Source organism: Leptosomus discolor, chromosome 13 (assembly GCF_034619465.1).
Source record: "Leptosomus discolor isolate bLepDis1 chromosome 13, bLepDis1.hap2, whole genome shotgun sequence".
NCBI classification, from domain to species: Eukaryota; Metazoa; Chordata; class Aves; order Leptosomiformes; family Leptosomidae; genus Leptosomus; species Leptosomus discolor.
The window spans coordinates 4923633-4938197 of record NC_141403.1 but is presented as its reverse complement, the minus strand read 5'-3'; positions in this window follow the sequence as shown (position 1 = coordinate 4938197).

Genomic DNA, 14565 nt, shown 5'->3' with positions numbered 1-14565 from the left:
TTTTTGTTTTGCATCCTCGCTCCTCAGCATGAGGTCATCTGCAATCTCTGTTTCTGAGAAAGGTCCTTTGTGGCTCCTACTGCCTCTAGCAAACTCATATAAGGGATCTGAAATACAGAAGCATAGTGTGTGAATACAGTAAACCAGAGTAAAACTACTATTATCTCTTTAGTGAACTGGATTTTTAAAAGTGTGAAAACTTAGAAATTTTACAGACTAAAAAAATGTATAAAATGAAGGGTAATACTGACCCTTAGTTCTTCTTTTAACCTTGAAAAGAAAAAGTAAAGAAACGGTCAGCTTGGAAAAGCTTACAAAGATAAATGCATTTCTAAAATATTTCTGAAGAGTCTGGATCTTACGGAATTTCTGCACTCCTTGGTAACATTAACTTGGTAACTCACATTCTCTTGGTGATGAGAGTCTCTTTATCTATCAGAGATCAGCCCTATCACGGCAAAGTGACGATAGGATAGTCACTGATGTCGTTAAATCAATGCAAATGCAGTAATTTTCAGGTGAATGAAAGAATAAGAAAATAATAAATGAAGAAATTCTATGTCTGGAAGTCATGTGTACACATGGAACCACCGCAGAGAACAGCAGCCAGGTGCCAGGAGGAGCACAGACTAACGATACAGAATTTAACACGCAGACTTCCCTAGCCGGTATGGGATCTCAGGTGCTAAAAACTTAATTTTCAATCAGGTTGCTGGTGCTGCGGTTGGGCCTTGAGGTTAGCGGTTCGGCTTTTAAAATTCGGCCCAGCTTTCACAGCCTGCTTTCCTGGGAAGCGGGAAGAGGAAAAGAGAGCTGCGGGGAGGAAGCTGTAGAGAACAGGACCTGCATTCTGCTCCAGGATGCTCACACCGCCGGGCACGCTGCCCGCAGCACTGCTGCTAGGGACATTCCTGAGAAGCCCGAAGGAATGCAACAAGCGCCTGGTAAGATATGCAGGGACCTCTGCAAGATTCAGGCCAAGCATTGAACTTCTTCCTGCAACGTTGCTGCCCTTCCGTTCGTTTTCCTTGATAGAAAACGTAGTCGTTCTTCTCTGGAGGGGCAAAGGAACATAAAGGCCGTTTCAGCTGCCCATCACGTGTGGGAAGCCTCGGGTAGGAGATGTGCCACACAGGTTTGTGTAGCACGTCTCCCCCGGCTCCAGAAGTTGGAGAGGAAACCGTACAACAGTGTCACAAACTTCTGAAGTGGGCTTGGTCTGGTCTATCCCTCGTCCACCACCAATACTAACACTGCGGATCTGTCCAGTTTGGAAGCAGGAGTTCAAAAGCCTTTCCACTCACTCTGCTGACTCCTATGCAGCTGCTAAGCTTATGCTTGATATGTTTACGCTACGGGTTTCGTGTAAACGGGACTTATTTTGCATAGCTGTCTGAAAAAGTCCCATCCACCCCTTTTCAAAAATGGGCAAAAGACCAAATATTTCTGTAAAGCTTTCAAAATCCTATAGTCTGGAGAAGATATTAAAGCTTCTAAACCAAAATTGAACATTATCAGAGAAAGTGGGCATTTTTCTGGGAGAATGTTACATTGTTAAAAATGCCGAGTTTAAAAGCTTTCAGGTAATCCTTATCACTAAACTATACTAAAAACCGGAGAGGACAATTCTGTATGAATTCTGCAGCTTCCAAACAGTTATAGGTTCCTTTGAAGATTTGACTGACACGGGCAGCAGAGTGTAAATTCTTAGGAGAAATGAGGATTATTAACAGCATTGCACACAGTGATGAGTTTGTAATGCACCTCATGTTTATTTTGGTCTCAGATCCACCATGAGAAGAGAAAGAGCTTGCAATTTCTTGACGAAGTAATTTAGTGAATGGGGGACAAAGAAAGTAATTGATTTGCTGGCTTAAAGAATTTATGTGACGGCCATGCAGTTCTTTCATCCTCTGTTAGACAATGTGTCCATTTTTTTATGTTGAATGCCTTAACACAGTGTGTTCACATTGCTAAACCCAAGATGAGCGGAAAACCGAGGGTCCCTGTGACGTGAGAATCAGACTGCAAACAAATTAATTCCTGCTTGGAACCAGGACTGGTAGGCACAGCTTTTCCCAAGTTTTTTCACCCTGAACTACCTAAATGTACTTAGACATTTCCTGGTGGGCAATACAGTATCGCAGCAACCCTCACACTGGACAGTACTGAAGGACTCCAGAGACAAGGCGGGGCAATGGTTTGAGCCGGGCTCAGCACAGCACTGACATGCCTTTCTCTAGGCTTGTGAAAAGTCTGGTGAAGAGGGCCACACGCAGAGCTCCATCAGACCACCTAAAAGGATGCTCGATCACCTTAAGAAAATGCCACAGGATAATCCAAGGCCACCAGTGGCTGGAATCTCAGTTTGCATCTACCCATTGATGTCATTAGGAATATTTCTCTCCAGCGTCAGTGAACCTGGCTTTCTTTAGCTCCAAGATCTGCAGGCCCTTCTGCAGAAACATTCAATAGCCATTTAGACACTTCTGGCCCACGGTTATTCTTGTTCTGAAGCGCAGATTGCATTCAGAAGCTCTTGGGTTTCAGCTGTTGAAAATCACAGGAGAAGTTGAAAATCAAGGACGAGAAGTAATCTAGTGTTAATACCTCCCTTCAAAACACCATATTCACCTTTTAGGCAGGAAAAGTGAAGCATGAGACACCAGCGAACCAAGCCTCTTTACCTCTCAGAGAGGATTACATGGGAATTCAAATGTCCTGGTATAATTCACAGATTCCAGAGTTCACATGAACAGCAGCAAAAGAGGAAAATTGCTCCATATCCTGTAGAGAGGAAATGAAAGGTATCAGGAAGAGAAGAATGTGCTGTGTGGTGCGAAAATGCTGTTTTGATTCCTGATGCTAAACATCTGCCATATTTTTGTGTGGAATCACTTGACTTAGTGAGGGAATAGCATCTTCAGGATTGTGCAAAGTCTATTCCAGACTCGAGCTGTCTGAATTGGCAGCTGTGGGAACACCCACAGGAAGCATGGGACCCTGGAAGAAAAAGTGTAGGAGTACATCCTGTGGGGATAGATAAAAGTCAGACCCGGGCTATGGGAACCTCTTCAGAACAAACATGCAAATACGGTTTCGCAAGTCAAAGTCCCAACTGTTTGTTTAGGGATTTTTTTGTTATTTGTTGCTTTTATTTGGCTTTCACAGAACAGAAACAGAAAAAGGATCTCAGAAAAGAAAAAAAAAAAAAAAGATGAATGAAATCAAAACCTTAGATGTTTGCTTTATTGCTTGGTGTGAGTTCATGTGCTTCATATGCAGCGCCACGGCTTGCTCCTTTTGCCTTGTGATAGAAGAATGCCATGATACACCTATTTCTGGTCCCTTGACAATCTGTCTCCACACACAGCCGATCAGAGCAGCGCTAGAGCAGAGCTGCCCGTAATTTCCCACTGTCACCGTTTCACGGACAGATGCCTCCTCTCATCCAGCCAAAATCTTACAATTACCAGCTATAAAATTCTTCATCAGGAAGAGTAACGATGGGAAAGCATTTAATCCATGTCTTAATTACTAAGTGCTCCCAGTCACTGAAATCAAGTAGAAGTCAGTGTCACGCAGACGGCTTCCCGTGGATACCGACAGGTGACCGAGGGACCCGCTGCCATAAGAACACACCATCCCTTGTACTCCCATTGTGCTCACCTTTCTTCTTACCTTTACATGCCCTGCTGAATAAAGGTAGATGGATTTATTCTTGTCTTACCTGGACGACATTTTCATTTCATATTTGTGCCCGATATTTTTCTCAGTCTTTCAGCCAACTGTCTTTTCTTTGTACAAGCGATAACCTGCAAGACCAATGCCCACAGATTGATTACACATCGTGTCAATTATTATTCCCTTTTGTGCCTGAATGTTCCTAATTCCTATATCACTGAGAAGGCTGATAAGGAGTTTTAAGTTGGCTTTCTGCCTACTATTTATTATTTCTTGTGTGACACACGCTATATGTTCTCCTGTTCTTTTCACTTACCTGAGTAAATAAACCCAATCTTTTCTATTTCTTCCTACAAGGAATATGCTCTCTGCAGTTCTCTGATATTTTCAGTACCTGCCTGGAGTTTGTTTCTAGTTCCATGCCTGCCTTTTTTTTTAGATGGGGTTACTAAACCCAAATGCAATAACAAAACCAAGGACGTGGCATCTTAGATGCAACGTGTAATAATCTTCATGTGATTGTCTACCCACTTCTAACATCCAGTCTAATAAGTCATTTTTTCTGTCACACACCCAGAACAGACATTCACTGTGTTGTCCACGATGACTCCTAGGTCTTCTTGTTTCCCAGGAGGTCACCACTACATTCAGAACCCATTCATATGAAACAGTAATTTAAAGTGTATTTCCAAGTCCTTCTGTTGTTAGCTTCTTTAAAGAAAGAAAGCAAGAAAGCAAGGAAGAAAGGAAGAAAGAAAGAAACCACAAGCTCAGCAGAAGTTTAAAGAAGTAAACATTTTACAAGTTATCATGCAGTGTGGAGAATTGGTGACCATGTCTCAAAGCGCCTTTTGATTCCCCAAATGCTGATGGGAAATATTCTGGAGGCACAAATAGACTGCAGATGTTGGAGAATACATCTTAGAATTCTGCTGAACATATTACCCTACTGGGAGGCTGTTTCGAGTCTCCGGGGACATTCCTTTGAGAGCCCAGCTGATTGCCTCATATTGAAACAACATGTCCGAGATACATTCCAAGTAAAAGAAAATAGAACAGGGGTACTCTGACCAAATATAAATCATGGGGCTAAAGGGCAGTTTATCTTCCTTCTTTCTACCATTCCTTTTCTCCCCCAATGAATACTCCCCCCAGGGAAACAGACCACTGGGTAAAAGACTGCCAAACATGATGACTCAGACATCAGGCACTGTCCCCAAGTGCTTCACAGATGGTGTCTGGATGGGAAACCCAGAGCTTTCGGCACCATAAACCTTGCTACTTTTCTTTTTTTTTTTTGCTATTTTTTTTCTAAATTCGCTGCAGCATTACTTCTGATCTCATGTCAAGCCCTTACAGCACTGTTGCCCCCCACAATGAATTCTGATCCTGACCTTAAAACAACCGATGTCATTGGCACATAGAAAAGATAGGAGAGAAATCCTAGCAGACCTCGGGGAGTGGGAAAAACAAGGCTAAAATAAACACATTACTTAAAAGATTATCTTGTGTCTAATTGAAAAAAAAAAATACTAGCATACATCTATGTAAAAGGAAGAGAGTCTGCTGTAAAAGACAGGCATACTGTGAAGTACATTAGCACAATTGCATAACAGTAGGTACTACGAAAGGAAACGTTCTCTGTACAGTTTTTATTGGTCCGCTTCTTTTCGTGGAATCCTGTTTGTTTCAGTAAAATCCTGTTCCTTTCAGTTTGCTTTATGTTCCCCAAAGCTAGCACATCTTGGGATGCACATCTGGACATGGGCAAGCCTGAAAGCAATGGCACATTTCTGTGCTTCTCCAGTACTGCACGTTCATACTGGGCACTGGAAAAGTCCTCTGTGAGAAAAAAAAAAACAAAACCAACTATTTTTCCTGCCATGAAGAGAAGCTCAAGAAAAGCCCTGTAAGGGCTTGCAGATTATGGACAATGAATCAAGCTATCACAACCCTAAACAAAACATATCATGGGAAATGTGAAATAGCCTTTCCTCTCTCTCTCCCTCTCTCTCACACACACAAACCCAGCTGCAAAGGATGAAAAAGGAGGAATTGCACTTTGAGAAGAACCAGGTCCAGCATGTACTTTTTTCTGCTTCTTCCTTTCCTTTTGTTTCTAAGGTTTACCACTAGTATCATCCATAAGAAACAAAAGAAGAATTGTTTACTCCGACTGGAGAGGAGAAATAACTAGGCATTTTTGTGGGTTTCATTATGTTTCAAAGGTTACATGGCAATTCATTGAACTTCTCCACTTTACACAAATTCAGACGAGTAGTAATTCCATTTAAACCAATGGAGTTACTTGAGCACGTGTACAAAAGAGAGAAAATTCAGACATTTTGCTCCCAGATTCTAAGTAAAAAGTCCCAGAACTAAAAGCAGCAACCCTTAGGTCAGCCAATCTCTCTGTTATTTAAAAAGAAGCCTCTGATAAAAGTCGATAGCACTATGCAGAGCCAATCTCCCTGAGCACTGGGTTTTATAAGCTGCACAAACCCTCGCAGCACTCAGCCTGCTGGACCAAGCCAGGGTCACAGATACCGACCACCACGGGGTTCCTCGCTTGGAGACAGTCACTTCAGAGCCATTACACCCGGAAAGAAACACTTCTCAACAGCCAGTTGGTGAGCTGCTAAGGAACCAACGGTGTAAATCAGCAGAAAACTAGCCAGGTTTCTAAAATGTGCCTGGCAGGCAGTTTCCAAGCCCTGCCTGGTTTTGGAAGCAACTTTGTCAAAATTGGACCCTCTCCACAAAGTGCTTTGATGTTGATGAATCGGTAAATTCCAACGAAAACTTGTTTAGTCAGAATTTTTCTGACCAGCTCTACTTCCTCCTCCTGCCAAGCTTATTTACTAATTCTCAAACTTTCTGTGTGGCTCCAGGCGAAGGTTTTTTCCTGCTCAGGGGTCTGCAGGCACAGCTGAACACAGGCGCTCGCCCACTGGGCTCCTTCCCCTTCATGTCCCCATGGGAGAGCAGCGCCACGCGGCAGCACAGCTCTCAGCCTCCCCCTCCAGCCACAGCCCAGCCCCATCCAGACCTGTGTCGCTCAGGAGGCTTTGGCACAGTGGCTAAAGTACCGTTATCCCCGTTTTATGGCCAGAAAAAGCGAAGTGTAGAGAAATAACCAGTTAGGGAGTGTCACAGCAGCATTAAAAGTAGACTCCCACTCCTGATGCCTGGCCCCGTATTGAGTCCAACAGCCGGTAACATCTATTTACACATTTTTATTCGCTGTTGTGAACTTGAGTCCAGCGTGGACGTGGGCAAGCCTGTGTGTAAAATGGGGAGGGAGGGAGGCTGGGAGAGAATAGGCCAAGATTATATGAAACCGTTTCCATCCCGGGCTAGCGAAAACAATGCATTGCGCTGAGACGAGGTGTTATTGTCTGCTTTTAAGTGTACCCTCCCTTTCAAGTTTTTCTTTCTTAATAAAGTATCTGAGGTCATGCTATTGTCATTAGAGCTTGGCGAGGGCTCAGCAGCTGTCACCGTGGCAGCAGGAGTGTGCCTGGTGCCAGTCCCCTTTGTCACGACAGCCGCAGCAATGTAAGGAGAAGGGCCTTGCAGGATGCAGGACAATACTGGGAAGGAAAAGGAGGGAATCCTCGACCTTGGGCCAGGGCCTGGTGGCAGACTATTGAACCCTGCGTGTCTCGACAAACCACAAGGAGTAAAAATTCTTGGAAGCTGCAAAGGTTGCAAGTGAAAACAAAAGATTCTATCGTGTAGGAAACAGAACAAAACGCAGAGAAATTTGTTTTGTTTTCAGAGATAAAATAAGCAAATAGCACTCTGCGCGGGTCAGGAACGCTGCACCCTGCGTGCAGCACTCACAGCAGGGAGGAGGGCAGAAACGTTGGAGCGAATCTGGAAGCAGGTAGGAAAGCGCTCCGTAGCTTTCCAAATCTTGCACTGCGGGCAAGGGACTCCGTTGGACGATGACGGTCTCTAACAGAATCTAAAACATAAAATCATCTATCCAAACAAAACCCCGGTGATGTAATACAACCAAATAATGGCTTTTTGAGCCCATAGCTGAGGCAACGGATAGAAGCGAGTGAATCACCGCTACCGAGCTTTGCCGGCTGAGCGATCGGCAGAGCCCAGTGTGGGGTAACTACCACCGATCTCCTTACACTTCAGCTAAAGCAAGAGCAGCTGCAGGGACAGACACTGAGGATGGTGTTACTGGTCCATGTAGACTCGTTAACTTAACAAATGTTTCACAGCTGACACGTTGAAGTATTTCACCCCCTTTTTCTATTGGTGTTTATATCAGCAACACCCAGAAAAGTGGCCTTGACTAGGAGCTGCTTAGCTAACGCTTTCCCGCTTGCTTCTGAGCTGAAGATCCACTCCAGAAGTACCAGCAATTGCTAAACCCCACCTAGTAATCAGTGCCATCTCCTTTGCACCAGAGAGCCCAGTGTACTCTGCGTGCACGACTTTCACAACTTGGTGGGTGTTCCTTCAGCGCAGGAAGTGAAGAAATAAATCACAGCCCAGCAGAATCACCGGTGGAGCTCTGGGAAGGTGGGACGCTACCCAGGCTGCAATTTGGCTGGGATGCCTGGGCCAGCACCCCTGTCTTTTGAAAAATACCGTGGCATTTTGAATGACCACAAGTGGCCAGAACCTCAGCTTTACTCCTTATCCAAATGAAAAACACCTTTTGGAGCAGAAAAGCCCCGCAGCGGGTGAGCAGGACTCACAGTGCCACCTGCTGAAGCACCAGGGCTGCTCAGGGCAGCAGCAGGCGTCCATCCGAGAGGCTGGGGAAGGCCCGGCTCCATGGCCATCGCAGCCAGCCTGATATAAGCACTGGCTCGTCCTACCCAATTTCCTACGTGTAAAAATCTCCTCTTGGAAAAAAAAAAAATACACCTTGACAGATAGGGTGGGGGTGGCCCAGGGTGCTGTGGCACTGTGGGAAGGCAGAAAAGGACCGGGTTTTGTGACATGAGAAAGATGCTCGCCTTTCAGCAAAGCTTTGGGTCACAGCAGTCTCTGTGCCAGAAGCCGGGCTGGTTATTACCCTGAGACAATACAACTTGTTCTTTTTCTTTCTCAGTAATTTCACAGCTTCCAGCCACTGCTGGAGTCCTTCGCTCCCCTCCTCCCCACACTCTAGTCTGCGGATCCATTGAAAAAAGATGCTGCTAAAGCTCCCTCGTACTTAAAAGGGAGCAGTTAATTGCAACAGACTAAGGGCACATCTTTCAACCAGCTCCTTTCGCCTTTTTTCCATCCTCTCCCTCGTCACCATGGGACTGCAAGTAGCCAAGACCTGAAAAAAATACAGCACCTGATCGAGAGTTCCCCCCCTCGCCATAGTGTTGTGTCGCCAGCCAGCAGCTCCCGGCAGCTCACCCCCAGTAACAGCAGTAGAACCGACCCATATATTCCCCAGCAGCAGGTGCATTATTCCCCTGAACCGCTTCCACCACAACAGCCCTCGTTTAGGCTGTCACTCTCCAGGGTGACACCACTATCTGAAACGATACAGAGCATCCGAGGAGGCGAGAGCGTCCCTGGCGCGTTCGGTAACAGAGAGGAACGACGCCAGGACGCGAGCAAACAGGGCTGGTTTTGTCTAGGCTCGGGTACCGCAGGCCTTTCGAGGCAGCACGATAAAACCTCAAAAATGAAGCAGGAAGGTAAACACACACAGTATCTTCCCTGCGAGGGTAAGCAAATCGCATGGACGATCAACAGAATAAACTGGTGCAGGGAAAGGGCGGGAGGGGGGGTCCAGTTGGTGAGCAACCGAGGCGTTGCGCAGTCTGGAATGACTTGGGGGACGCGTGTGTGGCACCTTATTTTTCCAGGCATGCCTACAGCAACATGGTACTCACAAATCAGCCATCCTTTCCCTTGTACCCTGCGTAACCTTATTTAGGCTTATCAACTTTTCCACTTTTTTCTACATTACTAGAAAAAGAAGAGAAAAAAAATTCAGTTTCTCGCCTGCTCCCAAACTCCTCTACAACCTTTCTGTAGAGAAGAAACCGAAGGGGGGAGGGACGAGCAAATGTGGCATTGGCTCTGTGACTGTGGTTTTTGTTTCCATAAACCTTAGAGCACAAGAATGCATGAGATATTTACACAAATCTTTCCACAATTCCTGTGGCCTTTGGGAGCATTGCATTTGCATGACTTCACCACTGTGGCCGGTTTGTGCTTTCTCAGCAGCATTGCCTGCAACAGGGAGCAATCCTGGCCATTCCCAGTAGTTCTCCCTCTCCCACCCTCAGATACGACCGCACCAGTGCATGTTTAATACAAGTGATGTTAATGCAGGAGTTCCGGTCCTGCTTGTTGTCCAGTTTCCCAGGGATGGTACAGGAAGCTTCCCAATTCATCTCATAAATACAAAAAAGAGAAAAATGTTATCCTCAGAGAAAGTGTCGGTCGTTTAGATCTTGAGGGAAATATCAAGGGCCATGAGAGGGTGGAGGATGCTACTAAAGGGAAGTAGAAGTTGATCAAACACATAAGGAGAAATGCAAAACACAGCTTCTGCATCGACAACTCGCCTTACGCCTCCTTGCATCCCTGCATCACGGGATGGAGGGAAGCCGAGTGCCACGGAGACAGGGCCTCCCAGTGAACAGGCTACTGAGTAAGAACTTGGCTACTGCGGCTACATCCTCTGCTGCCCTTCCAGCAATCGCTTCGGTCTGTCTATACCTCATTTTCTCCGTCTAATAAAGGGGTGTTTTGCTCGACCTTTGAAAAACACTTCGAGTCAGCGCTGTGCTAGGACCAAGGCCTTTTTTTTCACCGAATGGGAATATCGGGTCGCTCACCGCACAGGCTGCCACTGGGGGAACCAAAGCCGCGGTGTCTTGCCCGTTCTCGCTATCGCAGCCGTGACCATTTGCTGTGGCTTCTCCCGGGCTAGTGGGTGTCTTTAAAAGGGAGGTGTGCACCTCGGGGCTGCTGCCGGGGGCTTTACAGGGCAGGCAGGGTGCTCGAAACTGCGCTCAAAGCCGCGCCGCATCGCTCTCTCTTCCCCTCTCTGGCTGAGCCTGCGGGAGATCCAGCCCAGAGGCAGCAGTAATAGCAGATTCATTTCCAGGAGTTTAACACTTGATATCAGACCCAGTGTGCAATGACATAAGGCAGAAGCATAACCACAGTCGGCTTGTAAAAATCCAGCTTTGTCCCTCGCAAGTGAATCCATAATTAAAACTGCAACTATAGCCCATTGTACTTATCCAGCAGGAGGACTCACTCCCGCTACCACTTGAGTCAGCAAGTTTCTCTATTTACAGTAATCCTTTACTTTGTCTTTCTTTCATTATTATTAAAACAATTTAAAACTCTTTAATGTCAGCCAAATGGTGTTTCAAATTATATTTTCCAGGAAAAAAAAAAAAAAAAAAAGAAAAAGACAGTTGAGTGTTCAGAGGGGAACACTTAGTTATGTTATAGTTCAGCCTGAGACACTCTGGTGACTCTTAGAAAGTGTTGAAATTACAGGTTCATGACGTACACGGTGTTGAAACACCATGTTACTGCAACACTTGGTCCAACACGAACTTCCAATTTCAACACTTCCTAGGTCTTTTGTAAAACACCATAACTGACCAGAACAAATGTAAATTCCCAAAAAAGTCTAAAGCAACATGCTGTACAATAGCACAGAATGGAAAACCCATTTAATTTCCAGCACTGCTGCGCTTACACAGGATGATCATTCTCAAAGTATGTTTGATTTGCAAAAAACACGTGTCATCCAGGATTAGCTACTCACAGCCAGACACTGGTCTCAAGGCACAATTGGTCTGATCTGGTATGGTAATATCTCTGTTCTTCCAACTTGATAACTTTTTCCTTGGTGTCACAAAAAAAACAACTACCTGCCTCAACCCGAGCCAAGCATATTCATCAGTGACCTCCCAAAATGTGCTGTCCTGGAGCTTAGCAGGGACCAGAATAACAAAACGTTAAACACAGGGATAAAACCTTCTCGACCAAAGGGAAGCTGCAATTTAAAAACACAGCAAAATTTGATATTTAAAAATACACCATGGCATTATTTCAAAATACCATTTGTTATACAAGCAGGAGGCAGCGGAGCAGGCAGGATCGTGGCTCGCCCAGTGTTTGTTTTGAAGACTCTCCTCGCACAGGATTTGTGCTCGACCTCTTCGCAGGTTACACTTAGCTCATCCCGTTTCATTTACAAAAGAAACGAGTTTTCGCTCAGGGGAGCTGCTGAGAAACAGCTTTATGCCCCGGCTCCCGTAAGCAGCTCGGCCCAGGAGACACCAACACCTGAAGCCAGCAGAGACGCAGCCTCCTGGAGCGCTTGGCAGGACGGGGACACCGTGAGCAGACAGGGGAGGGTCCATGTGTGCCACCGCTCGGCGACAGGGGAAGAGATCGAGCAAAACAAACCCTCTGGCTGAGAGTCCACGTGAAAGTCAGGTCTCCCGTGGGGGTCAAGCGGGACTGGCGGGGACTGGCCTGCTGGAGGAATCCCACCCTTAGCATCTCCAGCACTTACACCAAGCACCCTCCACTAACGGAGATGAAACAGGACTTGTTCTTTTATTTACCTGGCTCTGTTCTGAATATTTAATGCTAATTTTAGTACTTGGGCAGTTGGGAAGAGGGTAAAACAGAATAAACAAGTTGTGTGTATTGGGCTGTAAATACATAGCTCCCTCCATACCAGCTTGGGTTTCTCTGCATCAATCAAAGCTGGAATAACAGCAGAAACAGCAGTTTTGGTGTTACATACAACTACAGATCTCATTTATTTTTAGAGAACATAAGTTCTTAAGATAGCAGAGAGCTTACTTGGAAAATTATGATAAATTATAATAGTCCCTCTTCTCCGTGACTTCTTACAGAAGCTGCTTTTTTTTTTGGACAGTTGCAGTGTGCTGCATACGAGGAAGAAGGTACTTACGATAGGATTTATTTGTAGCTGTGAGCCAAAATACATATTGCCTTAGAGGAGAGTCAGTATTATCACAAAGAACCATGCCGACTGGGGCTTAATGAAATTGGACCTGGGTGTCAGATTTTAGCTCGGTAAAGTTAGCAGCTGGGATGGATTGGACCAGAAATGTGCTGTGTAACAGGATTTCACTGGAATCCTTGTGCAAAAAAAAAAAAAAATAAAAAAGTATGTGGAATATGTCACGCTAACAGTTGACAGTGTAGCTGCAACACCAAACATTAAATAAATAAATTCCATACGTAACACAGGCACAGCAAAACTTTTCAGGAAAGCGCCTCAGAGCTGCATAGCCTCGCGTCTATAAATCTCCATTAAATCAGTTTGAGTGGGGCGAGTGTTAGAGACAGAGCTGCCAGAAATAGCTCTTTTCCTGCAAGATGTAGAAAAGATTACAGCTGAGATTGAGACGGCGGGGTGGGGAGGGAAAGCAGGGGAGGGGTGGGGGGGGGGAGAGAGGCAAAGGAGTTGAGCTGGAGGAGGCGGGGGAGCTGTGAAAGGCATCTCATAAAAGTCCCATTTGTTGGAAGGCTGCAGGAAGTGGAGGCAGCTTTGGCACACGTGTCCGTGGCGCTAAATTAACTGTTAACACAAATAATCAAAGTGCAAGGCCCATCAAGCCGCTGGCGCCAGCAAAATGAGGGAGCGGCCAGGTCAGCGCTGGCTCTCGAGTGAGCAGGTGGAGACCAAGCAGGGCCCCGACAGGATGGAAGTGCTTACAGAACACACTGACCCACTGACAGAGGAAAACACCGCTGCACTCCTGCTTTCCAGCTATTGTGTGCAGCGCGGCTTGTGGGGGTATTTTTGTTTTGCATTTACTTTGTGTCATTTCTTTTTTCCTATTTTGTTTTATTTCTTTTATTTCTTTTTTTTTTTTTTTTCTTTTTGGGGAACTTTTTTCAGCAAGTCGCTGCAGTTGAGAGCTTGGACACCCCTGGGTGAGTTGCAGCAGAGCTCAGCCTTTATTTGGCAGCATTGAGGGAGGAACAGCTGAGCACGGCAAAGAGTTATCAGGCACCAAAGTACCACTTGCCCTCCAGCGCTACCCTTCGGAAGAAAAAACAGTGCTCTTCAGAAATAGAGGCTGAAAAGCAACGTGGGCAGGGGTATTTCCACCTCCTCTGTTCTCTCTCCCTTTTAGAGAGTCCACAGCCCCGTTCTGTTCTGCAAATATGACGCAGCTACTTCGGTAGAATATCGCGGCAAAGCTGCCACCCCAGCAGTGAAGCACAGACACCCACCGCAGCCCGCCCTGCTCTGTGCAGGGTGGAGGCAGACAGCGCGGTGGTACTCGCTCCCGCCGAGCAGGATTAGACTTGTAAGCAAGCAGGACTGCTCCTACCATCCAACCTGGACATGCTGAGGTTGGCTGAAAGTCTCAGAGGACCTCATTGTCCTGCGCTGTGGAAAGGGAAACTGCTGCGCCGATCGCTCTGCTCGGCTCTGGGTGAGGCAGCTGGGTGGGAAGGCTGCCTGGTGAGCGGCTGCCACCGCACCGAAAGAGCTGGGAGTCCTGTGCTGGATTCATTGCCTGCTGTCCTCAGCTTCCTCACACGAGACAGACGTTATCCCACTCTAACTGCCCAGTAAAGCCAGGTTGACAAATTGCTTTACATACAAATCACGGTGCAACGGTGAAGAATCAGGCCCTGGAATTACCAGGATCGTTCGCCTCCTTGCTCAGGCACAACGCACACAGCTAGATGCCACCATAAATCACATGTATATCATATACACGTGCTATGTACATACATATTTACACCACAGAGTTTAGTTTGATGTGGCTTTTGTTGGGTACACGTGTATTCTCTACAGATACAGCTGCGGGCAGGTATATTCACAAAAAAAAGCCACTTGCAGTGACAAGGTGTTGCAACAGAGAGCATGTATCA